Source organism: Varroa jacobsoni, unplaced genomic scaffold (assembly GCF_002532875.2).
Source record: "Varroa jacobsoni isolate VJ856 unplaced genomic scaffold, vjacob_1.0 scaffold_746, whole genome shotgun sequence".
NCBI classification, from domain to species: domain Eukaryota; kingdom Metazoa; phylum Arthropoda; class Arachnida; order Mesostigmata; family Varroidae; genus Varroa; species Varroa jacobsoni.
In genome coordinates this window covers 13,278-39,698 of record NW_019213648.1, presented here as the reverse complement: position 1 = coordinate 39,698, position 26,421 = coordinate 13,278, and the positions used below count along the sequence as shown (strand labels likewise).

The window sequence follows — 26,421 nt, the reverse complement described above, 5'->3', positions numbered from 1 at the left end:
ATTCTCTTTTGAAACGTGTAATATTTGCTCATTATATAAATGGCCGAGGCTAACGGCTAATTGCTGTTATGAGTATACCGAAACGCTTTAAAACTAGCAGAGTGACGAGCGGTAATGGTTTTTCTTGCCGTCCTTGACCGTTAACTTAACTTTTGAAAACTGTGTCATCCAAGCATGCATACACTGAGCAAATAGTATCTAAACTTGAAACAATATCAGATAGTTGCCATAAATATATATAAAAAAAGTCTACATTACACTTAGCTAGTCTCTAAAAATATCTTGCACTGTTACAATCTATTTGTAATTATAATTTGCTACCGCATCAATTTTTCCATAGTAACCAGATAATCGTGTAGTAGTAGTAGTAGTAGCAGTAGCTATGTATGATCATGACCGTCGCAAATGCGGCTAGTGCCTATATGAATGAGTAGTGCGTGCATATACATAGCCTTCGGTCAAATCGCAAGTTTTGTCAATATTTGATCATGGCCTCCCAAGACGATTTGCTGAGGCATCTACTCCCTTCTTCCAGAATCGTTCGTCCATCGTAATTAGGTCCAGAAGTTTGTTTCTAAAAAAAAACTGTATATGTTAATTTTCTATCCAAACACATATTGTCCTAACCATTCGTAAAAGGATTACACAAAAAATGAACCTTTCTCATCTTATTCGCAAATAGCAGTCTCACAACAGCAGCAAACTTAGCGGGACTGACATTTGTCTCCGATTTGCTAAAACTATTAATCAAGTGATTTCACACGGGCAGTTATCAACGCTTTTCTACTGCCTGATCTATATAATACGTGCAATGCAACCCTGACGGGACCCATACTCGCTTTTGGTAAAGTCTTCAAAGCGGCGGGTTCGGTCTGGTAAATTGACCCAAAAGTTGACCAGATGATATAACATATTTCATTTTGGGCCTACCTCGTAGCTGTAAAAAGAGACAGGAGTATCAAGAGTAACTGTATTTTGTCCTCGGCTGCCTTACCTGTATCAACAACCACGCTATTAAATATGTCAGAAAGTTCCCCTGTTGCGATATTGTGAAATATAGCCCATTTCAACACGATTACCTCACAAACTACGCCTAATCAAGGTGGTAGCGTAAATCATGCTCTAGCGATTGTTCCCCGCCCTCGACCTTTTAAATAACAAATTTTTTCAAACGACCCGACCAGAGTACATGAGACGCATCAATCTGTTCATGTTGGCTTACGATATACAGTTTTCGTTGACACAAAATAATAAATACCGCAAGAACTATAGCTGGCGCCAGTTTCTCCATAAAAGTGCGTGCACGTAAAAACATGTTGGTTGGCCCATTTGGGCATACAAAAGTGACACGACAATAATTTATCAAAGTCCAGTTATCGTTTTGTGTCCCTGAAGTCTGTTATTATAATCCTGATATCATACTAGACCAGTCTAAAATTTACTATTTAATATATGAAAAAAGACAGCTATTTTGGCAAGCTTTAATTAGCTAATGGAATTTAATGTGTGCCATAGCGTTACTCAGACGGGCTTTTGATTGATCCTAGAGAACCGTTCGTTGAAAACAGAGAAACCTAGCTAGCAAAAATTAAACAGATTGACTAAAAAGCGAAATCAAGATGCTAAGAACAAAAAATGTTTCTCCTGATATCAACTAGACGCCGTTTGGCTTCGTAGGCTGATCCTTGTTATTTGCCCTGAATGGAATAGAGCGCATTAGCAGGAGTCAATATCTTAGCTAGCCGCAGCGAGTACATCTACGTCAGTAATAAACAAGCGGACTCGTATTCTCAAAAAAAAATAAATAGTACCTTAATGAAGGCTCGAATTTTCATACCTTTGTTTATAAATAGCCATCATTGGTCGTAGTATTACATTGCGAAAGTAATTTACACAGCAAGAAAAATCCGTTCTATGGAGCGCTCGTATGCTTTCTTCAGTCCGATACACATGCAGATAGAAGTGCGACAATTTTCCTAAAGGAGACAATTACATGTGCGGAACTAACTAGTGGATGTTAGAACTTTTTCCTAAAAAAAAAATAGACAGACAATCGATCCTCTAGCGGGGTAATAATATATATATATATGCACTATTCCCAATCCCTTAATAAGTGCTGCTTTTGTTACGTCAGTTCCCTTGCCATTAGTCATGTTGAGTTTCTCAAACTGGCTATAGAACGCACCTACTTGTGTATATTAGCCTTATGGAACCCATGATATATGGATGCACAAATATAGAACAAAAGAAAGATCGAGCCGGTCAGCCAGCGTCAGAGAGCCATGATGCTTTATGGTCCTGCCATCGAAGATCTTTTTAGGCGGATCCACTAGTCAAATGTCTACTTCTTTCTATTTGCGATGCTTCCTGCAAGAAGTCACGCTTACAGCTTGCTGATGGTTGGTAAGGCAAAGTTGATTTGTTAAAGGAGTGTGTTTTGTAAGCAGCGACAACTTCAAAGGGGAATTGGTCTATGAAGGGTTCATTCAAATCAAAGACAGGGAAAAACGGTACCATTAAGCGGAGAAGGTTCGATTTTGTAATGTGATCAGTTGAGGGACCGGGATTTAAGGACTGGAAAAGCATTGGTTTTGAAACTTGAAGTTCGTATCGTTTCAGCGATTTATTTCTGTCTGAGTTAAGACTATCCACAGGCATCTTTTGGGGTTTACACGGATCCTGCATCTATAGGTGAATGTAGAAGCGGTTGCAATTCTGTAGGACAATTACGGCCAGCGCACCTATATATGTAGTAGGCCATTTCCTAAAGACTCCGTATAAGACACCTGCGTGTATTTCCAGTGAAGGTGAAGTCTCTTTGCGGAGATGCATGATTCGTTTGTGAAAAAGACCGATGAGTCAGGCAACTTTAGGGGCGTAAAGAAGCATGCACCCGATATTATTACGCGGGTTTGAGCCATGCGGAAAACCTGTACACGACGTCGCTACAAGCAAAGATGCATAGAGATGTTTAATCAGCTGATACATATATGTCTTTGAGGTTTACATCACATTTTAGGCGGCTTCTCCGTTTTACAATAGGCATGAAGGGTTTTCAAAGTTAATGTTTTTAGGGCTAGCAATGCTCACAGCTATTTCTGACAAGTTGAATAAAATAGAAGATACCTTTTTAGAATCGGCCAAAAGCTTTGAGCTATTCTATTGTGTTATTCTTCAGTATGCCCAATATATGTGTAAACTAAGATCGTTAAATATTTTTTTAGCATCAATAACACTATTTAGTTGTATTGTATAATTAGATCAAGTGCCATTGTATAATCGAATCCACCGATTTTAGCGATACAAGAATGGCCAAAAATATTAAAACAAATTAATTTTGCATGTATTTGATAATTGTGTTATTACGGTCAAAAGGTAAAACGATACAAAGGCTAATGGAATGGCATATAGTCATGCATGATCGCACAGTAGAATAGTAGGATATTATTTGAATCGGCATTACCTGTTCTGATTCGTCATAGGTTTGTCTATTGTCTACCTCTAGCAGTAATTCATTTGATCTTCTTGAGAACGTCGACAGGCATTCAGATGTAAAAGAAAGCTGACCTTAGCCTAACCTTCATGAGCTAGCACTGTGTCTCTAATGAGAAGAACGTTGTAATTTTAAAGAATCTAGAGATCTGTAAAGGACTAATAATATTTGGAAAGGTATTGCCTATTTCTGGGAAAAAAATAGATTACTTACAAAAATAGGTTCTCAACACTAAACTAAAATAGGCCATGTATCAAGAAAAGAAACAAAGCCTTTAGAGATTAACTATCTACAACGAGTATAGGTGCGCCAAAACAACTTTCGCAGTTCGTATCACACAACGGACTTTTAGATATGAGCGTGCAGATATAAAAGACTAAGAACCTGTAAGGACCTAACGTTTTTATTCTCGGTCTAGGGGGAGAGGTGCGACGAGCAGTCTCCGGGAAAGCAGGTGTAAGCTGAGTCAGCTAACGTTGACAGTATTTACGAAGGCTGGAAGAAAAGGCTCAAATACACACAAGGTTGATCCAGATTTTTTCACTAGCCTGAACCGAATTTAAACGACCCCCCTGTCTGCAAGTGTTATTAGTTCTGACTTGTGTCTTTGGTTCTTTGACTGCCGTCAACATGTGACCAGACGTTTCGTGGTAGTGTTATGGCGCTAGGGTCAAAGAACAAAAAGAAAGAAGAAACAATACCATCACTAAGGGGGTTGATCGTGTGAATAACGACTCCGATTCTCACCAAAGACATCCCGTAGGGGAACGCAAATCTTTTCGAAAATGTACAATTTACCCTTAACTACAGGTTTAACAGGCAGTTTAAGATTTCACAAGAGGAGGCACGGTGAATAGTAAGAGGAAGTTTATTCACGCATTTAGTGCCGTATGCGAAAATCATGGTTAAATGTGAAGTTCGTTATTTCTGCATGCATGCCGCTTCCTTGACAGCTCATATTTAAGAGGCAAGATTAACAATCAGCAGGCAAATTATAATGGTACTCAAATACCCTAGAAAATGTGGGCTATTCACCAACTACTAGTTTTCGTTGAAAGGCAAACCTGTGGTCTCTCTTTCCTTGCTCACGTATTATCTTTACTGCGACAACAGGGGGAGGGGGGGGGGGGTAGAGAATTGAGACGGGGAAAAAGGAAAAAGCACCGCCTCTTTTTGGCAGAAAATTCAGAGCCGGAAACGAGCTTCTTGCACACAAAGTCGTCGGCCTTTCAGCCTACACCAAGGGCCAGCCATCTATGTTTGGCAAGTACCAGCGACAAAAAGCCGCCGGCAACGGTTTAGATGTACATTATATAGGAGAAAAAAAAATCTTACAATGAAAGGTGCGCAGGCGTTCCATACTTTTTCTAAAAAGAAAGATTTTCCGTTTCGCCGTCCATTGTTCAATGTATGGGTTTCTAGTTTCCTCGACAGCCTGATGCACACCCTAGAGCGACGTGTACAGCTGGTTTGAGCATAATCAACCTCCTTTTTATCCTCGGATTCTCATCTTCTATGTTAACCACTAGATCCTTAATAGTTCATCTCTTACGTGCTCACTTTCCTAATGCCTTCCTTTCCCATATAAGTAGGGCCCTTGAAGGATTCTTCGAAGAAGCAGCTAGAGAGGCAGCTGACCGCATAGCGCGTTTGCGCCCTGCTCGTTGCCGACTATTCCATTTCAAAGCACGGGTTACCACAGGCGCGCACGCATGCTTCTTTCGTGTGTTAGCCTTTCTTTGGGGACCAATATAGGACGCTTACAGCTGTTCTTCCGCATGTGAAGCCTGTGAACAACGGCCCTAAAGTATGGATAAGTAGAAGGACCTGCACACGACGCTAGTTAAGGACATTGGGGTAGAGACTGAACGGAAAAAGCAGTAAACGGTAAGATTAGGTTTGGTTGCTTCGTCTTTTTAGCATACATCGATCAGGTTGCATATAAAAACAATAGTAGAGGACAGTTTGACACCTACATACATAAACATCGAGTGGTTCGGGCCTTGTATTATGGGTGATGTACAGCGATTTCATTAGTGTGCCCCCTTGTTTACCAAAATAGCAATGCAAAGATGCCTAGGAGCTAGCAGGATATGAAAGAACTATCGTTGAAACAAATGATGCAACCATTGAAGGAAACATCCAAGAAGCAAACCTTTAAAGCGAAAGAGGATGATGGGCATAAGTGCAGTAGGATCTCGCTGGCCAAAACATCGCTAGATAAGCCCTAACACGCACCCACAAAAAGCCGTTCTCATGAAATTATACATGAGTATGTATGCACGTTAGCGAACTCTGCTGCGTGCTACCCGTTCGCCGCTGTAACCTGCCCTCGGTGGCCGTTGCACTTGATCCCGTGGAAGAAGGGTGAACGAAAGCCCCTTACTAGACATCAGAGCAAGCACCAAACACATTGCGTAAACGGAACGTGTCTTTCAGGAAGCATTGTTTTGTCTGACTCTCGTACCCTCTAGTTTCATTAGCGGTTTTTTCAACTTATAGTCCATAGATCTTGCTGTTCTTCATTCTCGGCAGATCTACGTTGCTGCCGCTATTTCACGCCACTTTTGTACGCTAGTCGTTTTTCTACCAGTTAAACGAGAAGTTATGGCCCGCAAAGGTCGAGTATATATAGGCATGCCATTGTACAAATGCAGATGCACACCAATGCAAAGACAGACAGGAAGTAGTGCAAATCTGGGATTACTCTATGTGATGTAGGTATTGCTTAAACTTGAGCACGGGCTGTTTTACACGTTTGTTAGCTAATATGTGAGTGCATCTGTACGACATTTGAAGTATCCGTTTATCGTGGTGTTGGTAGACACGCAGCGGCCCCAAAAATGTTCGATCGATTTTTTCTTTTCACTAAATTAGCGAGGCAGGTAGAGAAGCTTGTAACTAGTGTGTTAATGATTGGATTTATTTACACTATCAGAATTATGTAAGTTTAAACTGCGAAAATTCTATTAAGAAGAGAAAAATACGATCAGCTACATTAGATAACTTCGCCACCTTTGAAGTAATGTTTGACGGCAGTATTAGACGTAAAATGTTTAGAGTACCTTGTTGTAACAATTGACAGACAGTATTTATCTGGAATAGTATATAAATAAATGCACGCATTTCTTCTATCAGTTCAAATAAGTCATTGACTTTTAAGAGTGAATAATTTTATACTATGCGCATACTATTGCGGTGCTATGATTCTGTTCCCAGGATGATGTTGGACTCCGTCCCAGTAGTAAGACTTAATCGGCCGAGATAGTTGCCGATTAACGCGACGCCTACCTTCAAATGGGTTACAGACTGATAAGCCATACCATAATGTTGAGCCAGATCTTTTATTCTTATAATACCTTATTTATATAAACCCTTTTGCATGCAATTATGATCAACTTCTGCTTACAAAAAAGTAATGCTGCGCTAAGACAGGGAGACGAGAAAATCTTACATGTACAGACAATAGATTTAAAATGTCAAGTGTTTAGGTAGCTCAGATTGGCCGCCAGTTAACTCTACTAAAGGAAATTTCTAGATTTTGAATTCTATTCACGTTCTGTAGTTCTACAAGATAAACTACCAGTCATATTATTAATCTCAGTTATAATTTCTCATTTAGAAACAAATTATTATTATATATTTCAATTAACGTCATTATGCCGTATCGCATTCATGGAACATGGCGCACAAACCCTCCCTTGTACAAATAAAAATGTTACTTATTACAATAACGCGTGTATTTTTATCTTTATTAGTTAATTGAGCTGATAACAATAACCTTAATAAAAAAAAATAAAACACTATCGTGGTTCATACAGAAACACCGTCCGCTTAGATCGGTAATTATTTGTCACAATAGTTCACGTAAATGAGACAACTTAACTTGGTTTGCGTTTTATCGCAATTATAAATTTTTCTTTATTTTGTGTTTCCTGAAGGCTGTATGTATTTAAAATCATTGAAGGACTGATAGTTTATAAAATCGACTATAAAAATTATTAAAGGACTGAAATGATTTATACTGGTTAAGATGTCTCGTAAACAAACTACGTATTTCAATAGATAAGAGGTGGTGCGAATATACTCTAGCAACATAGTAAATAACGTTGAAAAGGGAAGTAAAAGCCGTGTTTCTCTTCTAGTTAAGAAACTTGTTCTCGTTTAGGCTGCAGCACATGTTATCCACATGCCATAGCTACTCGATGAACGACCAAGATAGAACAAAGCTATCTTCTTTCATAGTGGATCTTCTATGAGGTGGTCTTTGAGGTGGAGGGAGTATTTTTTATTCCGGTATCCCCCCCCCCCTCTGGTAGGAGTCTGCGTTCGGAAAGTTGGACGCACACCTCGTCTGCCCATAGCTAGTTTGAATAGGCTATAGGGTGTTTTCAATCCGGCAGGTTTTGTTGCCAGAGTGCACAGTACTGGTATATCAGTTGACGCAATAAGCCTTGGCTTAACTCGACTACTGATTCAAAGGCCCTTATTCAACTCCCTTCCGAACCTTTAACCTCTCAATAACTTCCTTAGTAACCCGCCGTAACTTCCTTAGTAACACTAGTAAGGGTTGCCTTCGACCGAAACGAATGTAAATGCAATTGAGAATGATCGAAGCACGGTCAAAATTCGTTAAAAAAATCACCGTGATTTAACAATTGTCAATCGATAATAGAGTCGGTATGGTTGATTACAATGTATGAGCTTGCAGTTAACTTTTTACGCGATAGTCGCAGAGCTAAGCTCCAATCATTACTAGATTTTTAGTGTAAAAGTTACTTTAACATGCCAAAAAAAAATGTCTATATCAACACTTTCAATACGCGTACATATTCGTGTGTGCCTGTGCCGTCATTCATCAGTGATTGCTACGTTTTATAATATATTAGTAGTCCACTTTAAGTACCCTTGTTGTAATGCTAAATGATGAAGGAGATATTCTCCTGACCTAAACTACAGCTTTTATCGAAGACCACTTTGAAAGCTTGAGACTATATACTAGTCCGTGCCATTTGGGGATGGCCTTATTCCGTGCGGCCACTTCAATGTTACGCAACCCAATATCTCGTTTGATTCTAGTTCGATGTACTTAGATTTGGTGTGATATAAATGAAGTGTATTTGTGTTTATCGTAGCTTAGCTACTTTTCGTTTTTATGTTGTACTGCTAGGTATTTCCTAGTTGGCTATTGAAGGTGAATGTTGTATCAAGAAGGCTGCGAATACTCTCCTGACTTATACTTCAATGCCTCAGTGTTAATGAGTCAAAGCTTATTGTCATCGCATAGGTCACCAAATAGCAGCCAATATGAATCAAAGCAAATTATCCATATCCTAAAAGGAGGTTTGTATATCTCCTTAGACAGCTCACAGAAAATAGTGAATATTTCAACTGCTAATATATTTTAATGTATAAAAGCAAGTAATATAAACTGCATTTTTTTACTGCAATATATACTGAGTTAAAAAAAAAAGAGACGTTTATCGGCCTTGTATTTTAAGCAGAACGGTAAACCTGAAATTCAATTAAATCCAAGTGAAAACATTTCATTACTTATTAAGGCACCTATGGGAGACGTGTGTATCTCGAAACGAACTAGCGTCATTGCAGAAAACCTTCTACCTAAGAATCGCGTCAAATGTAACCCGTCAAACTGTGCGACATTGGATGGCGCGGGAAAAGCGTTCAGCTCAGCGTACACTCATCTATAGTCTGGTTACCATGTCTGCACAGGGAGCCGAAAATATAATATATTCAACCTGACAGCTTATTACATTGCTCTCCCAATCGCTAGTACGCTGAGGTGCAGCTCTTTTCCAGATACATCTAATTCCCTCTTGCCGAAGCTTTGTATAACTATGCAATTTTTGAGATATAATTTAAATGAACAGCACAATAATCGTTATCATAGGCAAAATTACCCCCTACGAAATGGCCAAGGGATGATAATACTACATAATATATACACGCTTTTCAAGTTACTTGCATCCTAGCATAACAGAGGACCGTTCGGGCAGCATGACAGACAAAAAAAAAGCACAACATGGGCAAACCATTTGTGAAGCGAAAGCATTTCTAAGTAAAGGGTGATTTTAAGCGACGGAGCAATCGCTCATGCTCACTGGCAAACGAACGTTATATGTTGGTGTTGTTGCATTGAGTGAATATTTTCATTAAGAGATAGAAAGACCCGAGTTTTTTTTATGCCTTCAAATCGGCCTATAAGTCCACAGATCGTGCGCGGTCTATTATCTTCTTGTTCACGATGAATTCAGACTCTAAATGTTCGGAAGAACGAGGGTTCGTTTTAATCTTGTTGTTTTATTTAAACAAATGGAGTGTGATAGTCAAGCGCGTGAAGGCCCGTGCCAAAGAAGGACTACATACAGACACACGTGCGATGTTTGCTGATTTAGAACATGGCGGGATCGTTTTACGAAAAATAAAAACGAGTAGCAAAACCAAGTCATGGGTAACATATAGTAAACTTTATTTAATTAATTAGTTATTAAGACGTGAAGACAAAACGCGTCACTGTCAGCTTTGAATTACGAAAGGTATTTTAGAGAAGACTGAAGTCTAATTTGGTAATAGAACTCTTTAGATGGTTGGACAAGATGGCCATCTTTTTTTCGGAACAATTGCACCAATATACTAAGTACAGACAATTGGATCCGCAGAAAAATGAAGGAAGGTTACCTTAGACGAAAATATCAATAAAAACCTAAACGTAAAAATCAGTTGTGATTACTGAGAAGATAATTCATTAAAAAAACTGCTTTTGGCAAAGTTACTTTCATATACTGGGCATAACCAATAAGCAAAAGGAGGCAACACCTTTTTGATTCAGCCACTTAGATTCTGTCTGCTTCTGTTGAACTGTGTTAGGTACAAGCACACAGTAAGTCCCGTTATAGCTTAGTGGGTAATGTATTTGCTTGCTAATCCTAGGGAAACGTTGTGGCCTAGGCTCCTTCGAACCCGGTCATAGACACATTTCGTTTCATGCTGGGAGCCAGCCAGCCAGCCAGCCGTCTGATGGAACTATGGCTAACGGTGATGCTGGACCTAAGAAACTCGAAACATAGGGCTACCAGCGCTTGTTCCCCATCTTATACAGTTATGGCACGTTACCAAGGGAAATAGTAATCCAAAATCCAGTCTTGCAGAAACATCGTTTGCTTACCCGTAGCAAAATTTTACGGCTGGATAACCAGATCACACGTCAAGCCATCAGGATAGCTTTCCAGTTAACAATTTTCTTTTTTGTGCCTACCATACGAAGCAGGTGATTCTAGCCTATTATCAGTAATAACAAAAGTGGTAAAAAGCACTGCGTTTATTTAAAGATAGAGAGAACCTAACCCAACCACGGATGGGGTAAACACAATTGAAAGAATAAATCTACTCAGCAACAAAAGTAGATTGCCATTTTTTTACGGTCAGCCATCATAGACGCTTGCTTTTGTTTATTGTGTTGATTTAACTAATATAAATATTCGCAAATGGCGGCAAGCGTACCTGCAGTTTGACACATACTAAGCCATTCGGAGTGTAGTAAGTTATTTATGCAAGTGTGAAGAAGTCATGCGCAACAAGCAATATTTCAATATGGATATTGGATGACTTTACCTACGGGCTTCAGTAAATACTCACTGGGTTACGCGACTAACCTGAAAATACTGCGGTAACTTTTTCAGCTAACTTAAATTAAATTAAACAACTGTTCTATTTCATTAAAAGTTTTTCTCAAATTCGTATTCTCTTATGTACTTTCGAGACCCCGACGTTCGTTGTCTTTCTAGATGCTATCTCAATCCGAAACGAATGCCTACGTGCAAATTAACCCAACCCACACGACCAAAAATATCTTTATTTCTTTAAAGTCTGCTTAGGCAGAACTAAAGTTTAGGAATTTTATCAAATGGCTGATATGATACAGGCACCAATCTAATATATGAGCATTATTGTTTTAACAATCATCTTTATTATGAAATGTTTATATCTTTCCTGTTAAATGCACTATACAATCGGCCCATAAAGCTAAAAAACGTAACTTTTTTGCCACGTATTTATTGTTATACAAATACAGTAATATTAACCATAACGGTGCCGTACACGAAGGTAGATACCGATTATACCTGAGGTAAGAATTTATAAGAATATAAGAGGTGCGCCCTGAGTCGGTTAGTTGAATAAGATCGTAAATTTGGAATACTATCTCGGTCAGAATGATGCGAACCTAGAATGCGAGCAGAGAACTCTGTTTCTTCCAGCCACAAGTGATTCTAGCCCAATGACAGTGTGATTGCAGAGGTTTAATGGGAACAGGAATAAAGTTTAGAAATAAAAAAGTATGCCATCAAGAAACTCATCACGAAACTGTGCTGGTGAGGTCACTGACACGCTTTATACTATACGACAGTAAAAAGTTTTTTACTATCGTATGTGTCTTCTTGACGTACTAATAGCGCTTTTCGTTATTTTAAGAGCGAAGCACTGCAATGCGTACGCTAAAAAGAGACTATTTCCCGTAATAATTCAAGCCAACTACTTTAAATCCACAATATCAAGCTGTGTAGTTTTTTTTTTTCATAGAATATCAGCCAATTTCTATGAGTATGCGAGAAATGTGCTGACATTGTCTGTGATTCCATGATCTGTCTGTGAGCCATGGATTCTTACAGAGAAGTAGCTTACTTCCCATCGAGCTAAAAAAAAATGATCTTTCTTTATTGATAGTTATATGGGGCTTGGCCGCTCGCAATCAGAGCCAGCGGTTGCTATTGACGGTGGCATCCTAGATACGATGACGATATCACGTGTAGCTTGTTCAAGGAAGCCCTACGACTCAGGAGTCATGTCGAAAAGACAGCTAAAGTCGAAGAAGCGATGATCACAGTGAGCAATCAATAGCATTTGATATAACAATGAATTGGAAATATATCTTCAACTTCGATTCAGAAGTGGCTTACTGAGCAGTTATGTGAAGGCAGACAACTCATCAGTCGCCAATGTAGAAACGAGGTGGGCAAATTTCATACATTACACCGAATAAATAAAATATTGCTCCGAAGTCCTAATGATTGCGTATGAGAATTTCAACTGTTATGATGTAGCAAAAAGAATTACACTTCGATAAACTAAAAGACTTATCACTACTAACTTACATGTGGATGTATGTGAGGCTTTATGGCAAAACGTGTTTAGTTTGCTAATGGTTTGGAATATACTATCGGCAAGCGGCAATGGTTCTTGCGCTGTATTGGAACCAGCTTAGCTACAGACCAGTTAGCATCTTATCTAATTAATTTCCTTTTCTTAATATCTACAGTAAAAGAAAAAAAAAAACGCAGAACGAAAACACATCAAGAAATTACAACATCTATAGAACTCATCATTGATTACGAATATAACTAACGTACACAATCAAACCGAGAGTAAAACACAACCTGTTTGAATAAACGAAATTGTTCTAAATAAAGTAGAAAGTAGTGTGGTATCTTCTCTCTCTCGTTGAAGCAAACCTGAATGTCATATATCACCTAATTCAGAATAATTCTGCTTTTCTATAGCAAAACCTTGTAAATAAAAACGGATCTTGACAGAATTGAATTATCGGATTCCTGCGCTTTAAAGTGCGTCGCTAAAATTACCCTAAAATACTTTACTCGCTATTATTAGACAGCTCAAGATCATGGGATCTAATCTTCTTTTTAAGCCGATTTTTATTCAGCTTAGAGACTCACAAGGATTAGTTACTACGCATAAATCACATACTTTTTTCCTCCTCAACCCTCTGTGATATACCCAGTTGTTACCCGCCGCATTGGAAAATAGGATGAAAGAAATTATACACTCCGGTAGTACATTTTGCTCTATTGACCTAAACGATGGCAATACTTTTTCACGGGTACGACTGACTGCCAATTCCTTTATTTAGTTTCTTTCTTCTAACTATTTTTGATTTTTGCGTACTGAACGACGACAGTTGATACTGATTTCGCAATACGGTACTATATTAAACATTCAATTTGCTAATTGTTATTTTTCAAGACAGGCGCATATTGATTGATCGACGGAGTAGTTCCTAAATCGTACTGTACATTCCTAGTCCAGACAGGTCCCATTGTCTCTATATGCCGAAACTTTGTGCTCCTGTCTCCGTTTAACGCAAACCGCGTTAGTAATTCGACTAATCCGAGTAGAGGTTGAAATAGCTAAAAAAAAAAAAAATAATTATGAAAAAGAGAGAAAACATAAAAAAAGATGGATGTTGGTCTGCTTGGATTGACGATAATTCAGCTATGGATACGTTTTTTTTTTTTTTTTTTTAGTTAGAAAAGCAAATCGACTACCATCGTTCAGACGGATCGCTGAAAGAAGAAAGCTACGAAATCCGAGTCTTAATGAACTTGCGAACGGAACACTGAACTAATGGTGCAGCATTTCACGTTGGCGTAAGACTAAAAATGAAGCAGCTGAGCCAGAAAGCAGAATGCTTCCTATGTAAGAACCGCTCTAAGCTCCAAAGACTAGCTCTGAATAATTGGAACTATAACTGGTTTCCTCTAGCCCTTAATCCCTTTTGGACCTGACCAGAAAGGTTTGGCCAGTGATTCCGCTTGCTGTTAGTGCACTTCATATGAAGTTTATGGGCCTTGATAGACAGATTTAACCGCTAGGGATTCAGTCAGACGAGTAAGTAATCTGCGATGTTTACAATGGCATAAATAAACAGAACAACGATATTTGCTAAAACAATAATTGAACTACTCACAGACAACAGACGGATACTTAAATCGGAGTTGTTCATGATCGAGTTTACACGAGCTGGATAGCAGACGAAAAGCACAATCAAACGACTGTCGGCGAAATCATAGGCGGCGAAATGCACATATGTTCTAGGCAAAAGGAATACGGAGATTGAATTGAATGTAGAAACTCGTAGTTCGGTTTTTATATGTCGTGTATACTCAGTACGCATAAATTTAAATTGAAATGAGCTGGTTTTAGGCATCACGTAGTCTACTGCAAAAACGCTTCCTTTTGTAAACAGATTATTTATCTGAAAACGACGACCATTGGACGCTATCGATTAGTGTACATGGGAAGAGATGCAATACCTATAGACAATAATGGAAATTAAAGACGTTGTAGACCCATAGCCCAGTACCATTTGGTTCCGCATTCCTGATATATAACTGCCGCTTGTATAACATTAGATCTTTACTTAATGACTGGAAATTAAGCCGTCTCACGGATTCTGAGTTCAAAGATCAGTGAACGTCGTTAAAACTCGTTGCTTCATGTGATTCGTTTGTTTTCAAAAATGGTCGTTACAAACAGCTGTTTAATCGGAGCTGACTCCTAAAAGCGGAAATACGTCAAGAAAACAATAAAACCCAATGCAACTATAGGACAGCTCCCTATTCGTCATTTCACCTATCCACTCATATTTACTGGACTTTGCTGTTCTTTCCTTCAAAATTTTATTAGAATAAGGTAACCGGACATTAAAAAGTGTATCAGATCTTACTTTTTTAATTATCGTCTTTGTGATTATCGGAAGTCAGGAAATAGCGTTCGTGCTCGCTCAGGTTTTAAAGGTCCTAAATAAGTTCGAGCATTACTCGTATCCAATAGGATTAGTTAATCAGATATTCGTTCGTTGTCCAACGCTGGCCTAAGGGCTGATAGAGGATCGATAATATTCGTGATGGTTTTCTTGTTCTGACATATGCATAACGTATATTTAACCGATATATGAGTAAGAAAATTATATATACATATACATTTGTTTAACACAGAGGGTGGCAAATTACAATTTTCACAATGTAATGTATACAGCCAATCTGCTCTTCAACAACATCTGACCGTACACATTTAAGTGTTACCGCCTTAAAGGGTTAGACGTTTTCTCACACGTAAATTTACATTAACTTCGCTTATCGTATTCTTTAATTGCAGTTATAACTTGGTCACGGACGATAGGTCCGTGAGTATTGAGCTCAACAAGTTTAAAATCCGTAATGTTCGAATATACAGACTTATATAAATGTATATCGTTACGGTGGTGTTCTTCATTTCCTTTTCGGAAGAATAGATGCCATAGTTTGCAGAAGTATTTGCTGAGACCTACAATGTTATCATGTGTCGAACGAATAGTTTCATATGGCTTGTCAAGTTATGGTACATAAGTGGTTTGGGGTCGATAACTAGTAACTTAGGGAGCCAGGAAGCAAATCACTGAGACGATAACAACCATTTTCTGACAGCATTCAACCCGTGGGTTGACTAATGGGACAAAGTTATTTATTTGTGAAGGTCATTTTAACCTCACTAATGCGCGCACTAATGGAAATTGGCTTTCTTTTTTATGATTGTTGTAACGATCGGCCCTCGCGACGTTACGTGAATGTTACCCTCGACGCCGTTAGCGCGCAGATATTCCATAAATGGTCACTGATTTTGCGAGCTTACACAGGCCAGCATCATTCGCTAGACCGTAAACTCTATAAGCAATGATAATTACAATGAGAGCGAGGCACGGCGTACGAGCGACAAGTACACCGATTATATCAGCAATGGTAGCTAGTACATAAGTAACAATAACTAACTGGTGTAACTTTAAAACAAAAAAGGGTACTCCTTCCATTATTTTTATGGCAATGACGACGAATACGTATCAGTTAGGAAAACAAATTCGAGAACAGCTTATAGACTACATATTAGATTTGGAACTCCAGGTTCAATTAGCAGGTTTCGAACGCTGTCTCCGATATGTTTCCTTTCGAGGATATCTTCGGCGCTTTGTTACGCTCAACCAAAGTCAGCGTGTCAAAAATGGCAGATATTCACTATGTAATACCACCAATTTCTTCCACCACTTCTCTAATCCAAGCAGTAGCGGTTGCATAATGCGATTGGCGACCGGTGACTCACGTTCGAGTGCTATACATGGACAGATATGCTAGACAGACCGCGAGCAGTGGAAGCGGTAAAGGACAACGTCAGCTCTTATTTTAGACGACCGATAATAAAAGGCTTAGAAAGATAGAGGGTGTCGCTGTAGCATACATACCCCATGGTATGGACGATTACCCTCTATGTCTACGTACGGTATCGAAACGTTAGCCTGCATAAATTGCATGCCTGCTACATAACGGCTAAATGTAATAAACATCTAATTAGATGTTAGAGCTATTCATTGCGTTGATAGCTATCCGTATCAATGCAAGGCATTTACTGACACCAAGTTTGCATATAGGACATGTTTTGCCTATGTTATATATCTATAATACATGTTATTAGACAGTGTGTGTCATGTAACATTGCATTATATGTACATTATAGGTAAGAAGCGGGTATGCGTTTTGAGAAAAATCGCGGATCGTCATATCAATAAACTTGTAGGCGTTGTTCTCCTCGCTCACCTACAAGCATGTGTGCACATTGGTTCAGACTTTATCCAGTGATCAAACCTGACTCTCTAAGAGTAAGGTAATGATTTTTAAGTAAGGCAAAACGTTTAGGAGGACACATTCCTGCAGCACTGGCATTAACTTTACCTGCGACTAACTTTGGCAGGTGGCAGGATTACGTAGGCAAAAAATCGTCAAATTGACGATTAGTTGAAATATAGGACGTTACGCCAAGGTTATCGTTAAGGTGTATATCATGCGACAGAAGCACGTTATGTCAGAAACTACCGCTAAGCATGTTTCGGCTATAAGTTATGGCTGTAAGTTAGCTCAACTTTTAACTAATCTTTTAAAAAGCTCTATTTTATGCCCCAAAAGAGTTTAATTCATGTAGTGATTCAACGCCCGACGTTACGATGTGAAATCCGGGCGATAGATATGGATACTACTAGCAATGTTTCCTGGAAACATGACAGCACATCCCATCGTGAACATTATGAAATTCGCGAAAGGTGCAGAGGGGCTGCGTGATCTAGAGAATCCTCTGTAAAATTATGCAGCTAGCGGACGATGCAAACAAGGGTGGCGCAGACTCGTCGCAAGCTGCAAAAACAGTCCTAACAAAGACCTTACCGGAAGGGTTCTACTTAAACATAAGAGAGGGCATTGACTTGCGCATGCCGCTAGCTTACACCAAATTCCTTATAATAATAAAATAAATGCAACAATTTACGAACAGATATCTCTAGTTCTCAGTTCACCAACTGTATTAATTTTTTATATGTATCTTGTATCCTGTCGTTCGATGCAAAAGCAAACTGAAGCTTATAAACAAGTTCTAATTTTTTTGTAGCGCTGGACCAGAAAACAGACTCGAACAATGGGATAGCATAAGATGTATCAGGCCGTACTCGAGTCTAGTGAACTCGTTGTCTCCATTTCGCAGTGCCGTTAGTCCCTCAAGATCTTTAATATTCTCGAAGGCACTGAATTCCAAAAGCCACTTTGAACTTCTAAGTACGAAGCCAAGATCGCTTAGCTAGGCGAGAGCGTCAGCCAAGCCTTGAACGCCTCTATCGATGCTGCTATGACTGGCCCGATACTCCTATTGAGTCCCGTTAAGCCCGTCTCCTGCGTCATCTCTGTCAGGGCAGTGAAAAAGCGATTAAGATGAATGAACAGCGGAGCACAAATATACTGAGCTATACAACTAGGAAACGACGGGCTCTTAAGCTAACGCTAGGTTCAGGTTAGGTACACCGATGGTGATGCAGTTCGTGTTATGCGAATGGCACGGAAATGAACGGCTCGACATGTGGCGGGGAAAAGACAGATAGTACCGAAAATACTAGTACAATAAAAAAAAAATCAAACAACCTAAGGACGGTGACTCTGGCTCCGTAATCGTGAGTGGTGCAATGAAAAACCTTGTGCATTATGATGACTGGCACGAGTTGTTCGTGGTGAGAATGCATTATAATACTAGCAAACGTATAAACGCGGGATGAGGCAGGGACGAAAGTACAAGCAAAAGATGAATTGACAGTAAGACGGAGTACTTCTATTTAGCGTTGGTGATATCCGTAGCAGAAGACGCGTGGGAGAGTTATTGCTTGATAAAAAAAATGCTGCCTAGTTCAAGTGTCAAGCTCGATATTATTGAAATCTTTCGATTTGAGTGGTGATAGGCCGGCAGATAAATTTTAAAGTCAACTACGTCTGCAGCCGATACTATTAGATTTTTCGAGCTCCTTGCGTATAGAAAGCAGCTGGATTTTTGTCGATAAGCGACAGATTCGTCTGCCATAATACTTCGTACTGTATAGCTTCTTGGAAGCCTTTTATCCAGATCAAGTTGCTGTGTATGTCAGTAGAAGTGTCAGGATGTCATTCCATTATTACCACTACGTATCGTACATGTCTCTCTCTTATGGCCGTCTACTACGTAAAAAATTCCCTTAGTGTGCTTAAGCAATTTACGTTGTTTTTTTTTTGCTTACAGATACTATTAGGTGAGCCTACAGCGATAAAGCCGGCGAAACCATTGATTCGTTTTCAATTATCATTTCAACATATCTATACATTACTTGTGTTACAATTTAGTTTTCCATGACAACGTTTTGTTGCAACACGTTGGCAGCCTCACGTATGCTCTCATACTTCACTGCTTATTTATTGTATTTTATAGAAAAAGGTATTTTCTATGTGACTCCCCCTAATTCCAGCATCCTCATCTCTTAACTCCCTTAATGTTTGTTTGTTCGCTGCTCCCTCAGGCACTGCTACTGCGATCGTCGCGATTGCGGTCATCGCTGATGCCGCTGTTGTTGTTGCTGCCCCTGCTATTGCTGTTCTTGTAGATGACATTAAATGAAGCAGCACTAACGGGGGCGGCAGTTACGGTCGACGGCGACAGTGGCGGCATCGGCCAATAGTGAATAAATAGACTATAAATAGCGGCGTGTCTTGTAACCTGCCTACGGGAAGGCCGGTAAACTGCAATACTCACATTACCGACCCTCGTTAAGATGTTCTTTTCCCTTAATCGCTATTTTCGTCCTTAGTTAGATAGGCAAAAGTAGCCAGAAATAACAGGAAATGACTTCATATTGAAGCCGGATACAATAAATTATCTTATGAAAGATATGAGTATTGATGACGTTCAAGGAACGCGTATTGATAAACGGAAGAATAAAAGATGACACCATATTTTCACCTTATCTTTGTTGTTCCTACGAGAGGGTCATGGCTCCCGGGGGGAGTGCGGGGATAGGATTAACAGACGAATAAATAGATCATTCAACTGACGTGCGCTTTTATTTACTTTGTAAAGTAACTTTAGAAGGACGTTTTCAGTTTAACATATGTATTTGAGCCTTCGTATAATTAATTTCGGCATTACGAGAAATAGTTGCGCTAATTTCTTTCTCCAAAGAATAGATGGGGAAATTAATAGGTAAGGGGCTCTGTTTCGTACAGTATGGTATTAACAAATGCGCGCAAAAAGTAACTCGCGAATTACTGCTGCATATGACGCAACGTAAACAAGCAACGAACGCTGAGAAATTTCGGTTCCTCTAACCGGACAAGTTTGTTCCCACCGATGCAACAAAAGGGTCTGTAGCGCAGATAGGGCTGAATTCTATGCCAAACGGAATGATTGAGTGTATATTTACTGCCTATGGCAAAGGTTTGTCAGAGTGCATTTCATAAGTGAACTGTCTTCTGTTCTAAACCTCATTCTCGGCAAATAGGAAGGTACGAAGTATTGTGCTACCAACTTCTATGGTGAATCCATCACGAGTTTCTGTGAGATACTGTAGTCATAGACAGCACGTCCTGGTATACCATGGTAATGATGGAAGACCCGACGCTATACGGCTGATCGACACGGCAATGAAAAATATCTATCATATATGATGCACAAACATTGTAGTAGGATAGGTCGAACTTCAACATAATAGAAGTGCAACGAAAACAATCCTAAGTGCTGTACTCAGCCGGACATGTTAACGTGCGAATTACCTGAACCTTAAAATAATCGTCGACTGGAGAACAGGCAGATTCATCAGTCAACGTGTAATATTATTAGAAAAGTCAGTATCAGCTAGAGGAATCGAGTAAAGGTGAAATCGTTGAGGCTTGAACTTTGTCAAGGAAGTTAACAGTAAAGACGAATACACCATATATATATATATATATATATATAAATGTACTTAAATAAAAAGCAAATTACTACGAGTACTATTAATGTTGTTGCATAATCATGTAATAATGTAGTTACATAATCATGCGAATGCTCTAAGTGGCCATTTTCTCTACATACAAATGCATCTGCTAACAGTCGCCTGCTCACAGCGATTGAGCGTGCATTGGTGCATAACTCTAGTATTAGTATTGACCTCGTCATACGCCTATGCAGCACATGCCTTCATCTCAACAATCTATCTCGGCGTCCATGCAAAGCTTCACGCTTTGCGAACATTCTCAAAAGAGGACATTTTTTGCGGCTAGGTTTGGTAAGTGCAGAGGCCGTCGACCATCCACCGATAAAGCACCTGCTCAATGAGGAATACAGTGATGGAGAGAACCTTGCAAGCATACACATTCGTACAGATATTATAGGTATTAAATGAAACAGACTAGAGCAATCGATAAAAAGAAATAGACCACCAAACCGACCGAAGCGTCAGAACGTGTTACGTCCATGTGTCAAGGTACTAAGTATGTACACGTGTAGCTTGTAGAGATCAGTTCTTATACCCCTCGTTTTCAAGATAGACTTTTGATGATAAAAAATGAGATAAAAACGAATTTTATCGCAGTGTTTGACTATATTTGACTCTGTCACGGGACCAGTTGTGGTAAGAAAAGCTCCGCGTTATTTAACGATAGATTGTTGGAAAAATAAAGGCAGTGTTTCACCTAACAAAGGAACGCAGAATTTTACTAGCCGTTCTATCATTTCGTCAGCCGTCTTATATTTTTCAGAAATTTTATAATGCATGAAATCTTTGCAGCCCCACCAGACACGAATCGTGGTCTTTTTTGGATGAAAATTCAACTCTGGGCCTAGATGTATCTCCTGAGGCCACTCATTATTTTCAGTGATTTATGCTGACGTGGAAACATCACATCTTAATTTGGGGACCACTCATTGCAGTTACACGTTTCCAGGACACTAAAAAGGTGCTGAGAAATGATGAAAGACCGTATTTTCCTATGCTGTTTACTCGAATTATGGCGCCCTAGGTTTATAATCTTTCAGTCAGTTTATTTGAGTGAAGATAACTGAGGATAGTCGCACAAATGCAGTTTATCCCTTCGGCCAATCCGCCCTTCGCTTAGTAGTAGCCTTTCTTTAGAAGTATCTTTAAAACCTGTGACATCATCTACCCTAAATGGCTAGCCGGACGAAAGTGTATTCTCTAAGCCCTTCTCTGGGCAGTCCTTTCAGACTTGAGGCCCACACCGTATGCAGCACAAGCATTCCGGACTGGTTCAGTATATATATATATATGTATATAAAAAAAATCCCGATACGATTCCAAATAATGTGGGCATCGAAAACGCGCTTTCCTTGCGCCTAGAACATCTACAACTGAGGCCTGAACTCGAGATGAACTTCCGTTCGCTACACAAGGAAATTACAAAAAGCCTCTGAAGGGATGAATGCTATAATGGAGGCCAGCAAACAATGTGGTGGTAGTTAAAAAATGGCGAACATTAAAAAAATATTATTGCTTTTTCACCAACCTGTTATGTTTTGACGATAAGTTTGTCTTGCCTCTTCCGTACACTGCATAAAAAAGAAATAAGGCTTTTGCTGGTAAACCAAAGTGTTCTAATAACAAGATAAAAGTGTTGCATACTTCGCGATTCGACGTTTTTAGGCCACGAAGTCTTGGCGGGCCTCGAATTTCTAAAGTTAACCAGATAGAGTAAAATTCTAGAAATTAAATAAAATGTTTAATATATTTTTATTCATACGTCAAAGCTTACAGCAAAATTACTTACTGAGGTTCTTATAAATGAATATTCGAGGCGTTGTCGTCGGATAAGTTGTGCTTCTCTAACTCCTTCAAGGTCAAGCGTTCCGAACTTTGCCAGACTGTACTTCTGATATGACTGCGCGGTACCCCTCAGACTTAAATGCAGCAACACGGATGAACAAAATGAAACTAGCGTCGCTAACCTAGCTTTATGGACCTTTAGCGGGCCCTTTTTAGGGCCGGGGAACATAAGCAACTTCGATGTAATGGCTCACACTCGTTGTTCTGTCTACACGAAAATTAATACCGTCCGACATGTGTCAACAAAACTTAATTTTTGAGAGTGTGTATATATCTTATTTTAGCAGGTAGTATTTTGGTGACATAATGGCCGAAAACTAGACTGTGATCTAAATGCGTACATAAAGAGAGACTATAAACAATTTGTTCACTGCAGCCCACCGTTCCAGGTTTTGTGTACAGAAAGACGTGACTTTGGACAATGAAGGACAAGTTATCGAAGTCTAATCAGGCCAAAGTACAATACACTTTACGTGAACGGCATTTAGCTTTGATTACGTTTTCGAAGACGAGTTTCTATGGCGCGTTAATTTAGAAAAAAAAAAACAGCTTTAGGCCTCCAACATCAAAAGCATTACCTGCCGTATTTAACGCAACAATTGTATCTGGCCTAAACTCTACTGCTGAATCGAAAGGCATTTATATGCAATTCGCGTGACCTAGAGCAGCCATGTTGTGCTCTATTTATGGCGTTACGAAATCGCTTATAAGGTTAGACCGCCTGTTATACTGAGGTATTCATTTAAGCCTTATTATGGATATTTCCGGCTCGTTACTGCGCATTTCTATCGTATTGGAGGACTAGTGAGGGAAAATCACGTAATAGACTTAAAGGAAAGTGAACGGTTCGAAGATGTCTTTTCGTGGGTCAAAATAAACTGGATTACAGTTTAAGCAGCAGCTCTTTGAGCGGTAAACAGCATTACTTTACCTTACTGGAAATATATTTTTTCTAATTGTAGACAAATTCGTCAAACCTATTTTTGCCTCTTTGAAATACACGGATGTGTCAGACCAGCGGGAGAGACAAGTATTAAGAATACATACTACGTAATGATGCGATTGCTTCTCGTCGTATTATTTAAATGACGAGAAGATATCCCGTTCGCTTTTCTCGGAGACCAAGCAGAAGCCTGCCTCTGTTAGAAAAAGCAGGTGCCTAATTGTGTACCACGGAATACACTACGAGTAGAAGAGGTCCCTCGAAGTTTCTTTTGCGCCCGTATAAAAAACGAATTCTAAGTAAAATGGCATTGGTCTTCCTCTGTCTGACCATCATCCTTTATCCTAATAAGTGTCCTACAAGATGCTATAATGGACGGATGCTACTCCGCGTAAATCTATGCGCTCCTTTGGGTCCTTAGCTCCCCGCGTCAGCGGTCGCTTTGGACCGTCGGAGCAGATTAGTTCATTATTGATACTTTAAAAATATGCATCAACGATGAACCTCTACCTATGTGAATAGCGCTTAAAATAGACACATACTGTGACTGTATAACCGTGGCCCTGTTTTCATAGATCTATTCTCTTTCAATTGAATGTATCAATGTTAGGTTCTAACTGGATATGATTTCATTTCGCTCAGTCATTTGTCTGCGGACCTGGTCTGAGGCAAGGGCGTCGGAGTTAAATCGATAATAGGTGAGGGATCAGACATTTACAGAACCAAACAATCGTCGAATTTATATGATGCGCACATAGAAGCATTAATAGGTATGTCAATAATTCAAGTATGAGGCGAGAAGCATGGACCAGCTTTTTCTCTATCTCGGTTAATGCGACATTTTTGTAATAATTTCGATAACACTTTTTCATAGTGAACAAAGCTCATAATTAATCTGATCATGGTTATTCTGGTTTTAAAAAATAAACTGCTCACACGGTCAGCATTAATTCGAAATGGAAGAATATTTAAGTTCTATGACTGTGGTCAAGAACGCCTTGAATTAACTCTACGTTAGTAATAACTTATGTTTTATTCTCAGCAAAAGGTGTGAGGTTGTTGTTGTTGTTGTTATCAACAATGTTACGTATATAACCAAGTTAAATCCCGATCAGCCGACGAAGCTTATATCAATAGGTCAGAGTTATCTACAAGCCGTCTGACGTTCTATCCATCTTCAAACCTGAGCTACATTTCGCTTGGACTAGTGGACTCGCTGGACGATGCTAACATTGCTAAGGGAGCAAAGTGATTCGTCCAAATAGATAATTTCGAAGAAAATTGTCCTTATCGATGCGCGAATGATGGAGAAGTTCTATTGATGACAGAAGCACTACCAATATATATATATATATACCAGATTTGAATGCGTCTACATACATATTTTTATTCGTTTCAAATTCTGATTTTTTCGACTTGTTGATCTACTTCACCTGTCTCAATGTCAGTAGACGGTCGTATCGTATTAATTTTCGAATGTTTGTTTGCTTTGCACGCAAGCACGTAAAGGTTGGTTCGAACCGCGCGTCAAAGGCCGCAGCAAGGAAACTAGAAGTCTATCTGACCCCGCAACTTCCGCGTCTCCCCTTTCCTAAACAGCATATTGCTCAATGAATAGATTGCGACCTCTGAGAGGGGTATATTAGGGGCCTCTCTTAGGCTATAATAAAATAATAAGATAGCGAAAGTTCGCCACAAGAGCTCAACGTTATACTCTGGGCTGTTTTGTAAAGTAGGGTCGAAAGTTTATCAAATGCAGCTGGCAATGAACTATAGTGTCACTAGTATTTGAATAACAGTCACCGTTGACACAACGTCCTGGTCTCGTTAGATCTTTCTAGCCTCGGTTTCCTAGTATGCATTGCCTTATAGCCATGTAGGCGGTGATGACACCGTCGTAGTCAAAGGAGCTGTCATTGACATTTAGGCGTCCCAGGCCGGTAACGACATTGACGACGGTAATAATATTAACATCAGTGCCAACATCTTGGCCTAACGCCACATACGATCCGTTGTGTGCTAATTTACGGAAATCGCGTTGACAATAATATGTACACGAGCGCATTATAATCACTCGTTTCTATATTTACAATTTTATGGCGCGCCTGCGATTTGCATGCCGACATGACTTTGGCATATGATGACTGAAGCTACGAGGCTGCGTACGAACGCGAAGAAAACAATTTCGCAAGAAGGCATTGGGAACACTGCAGTTTACAGCGGCGCTTTGGTGTCGTCGGTCCGTACTCATTAGCCCTGTGCAATGAGTTGAGCCCAGTTATGTTATGTAGGTAGTCTATATTTCTGGGCCTGCAAGAGGATATTGCGTCTGTGGCCATACGTGCAGTCGTAATCCGTTACGTGCTGACCGTTCGTACGACCTGCTTCCTCCACGCGTAGGCAGACAAAATCAGAAAAATGAGAATGGAGGAAGCAGTAGGCCATGCGCTGTCGGCAATCTTAAATGAAAGTCTGAAACTAGCCGTGGTCCATTACCTCTTTTGCTACTGTAGCTAACCTAGTATGCAAGATCATAGGAGTACATTTTTTCACACAACTAACTTACATTGTACAAGCGGCAGTGCGGGGTGGAACAGGAATCAGCTGAACACCCTGTAATGTTCATTTCGAATTCAGTCCTGCATAGTATCACAAATAAGAACATCGCCGAGTCTGCTGCCCATAGGTCTAGTCGTCTACCTTCTAGGGACTGCGTGACGAGAAACATCGTTGTCGGCCTCACGACATAGTTGTGAACCGCGGCATCAATACGCGCGTTAGCACAGAGAGCAAGTCAGACGATGAGGATTTACGTGTAAGTCTTACCGCTCGATCACTGCTCACCTTTCCTCCGCCGACACTTGACAATGTGCCTCGTAATAGCTTACGCCGTTTGTCCATCCTTGTTATTTACGGAAAGGAAGTGAGACTAGATTAAGCTCGTCTGAGAGAGCAATCAATGAGGCCCAGCTATAACGACAAGACATA

At 39.7% G+C, this 26,421-nt stretch overlaps 1 long non-coding RNA gene across 2 annotated transcripts in view; it reads right to left on the bottom strand.

Moving 5' to 3' along the window:
• The window catches only part of LOC147753098 (uncharacterized), a 63,677-nt gene extending 37,476 nt beyond the window's left edge, over positions 1–26,201 (bottom strand). The window contains exon 1 of one of the 2 annotated variants that reach the window (XR_015312206.1): positions 26,000–26,201. This is a non-coding gene — a long non-coding RNA (uncharacterized LOC147753098). The remainder of the gene's footprint in view (positions 1–25,999) is intronic. The other variant, XR_015312207.1, reaches the window with a different exon arrangement.
• Between the last annotated feature and the right edge of the window lie 220 nt (positions 26,202–26,421).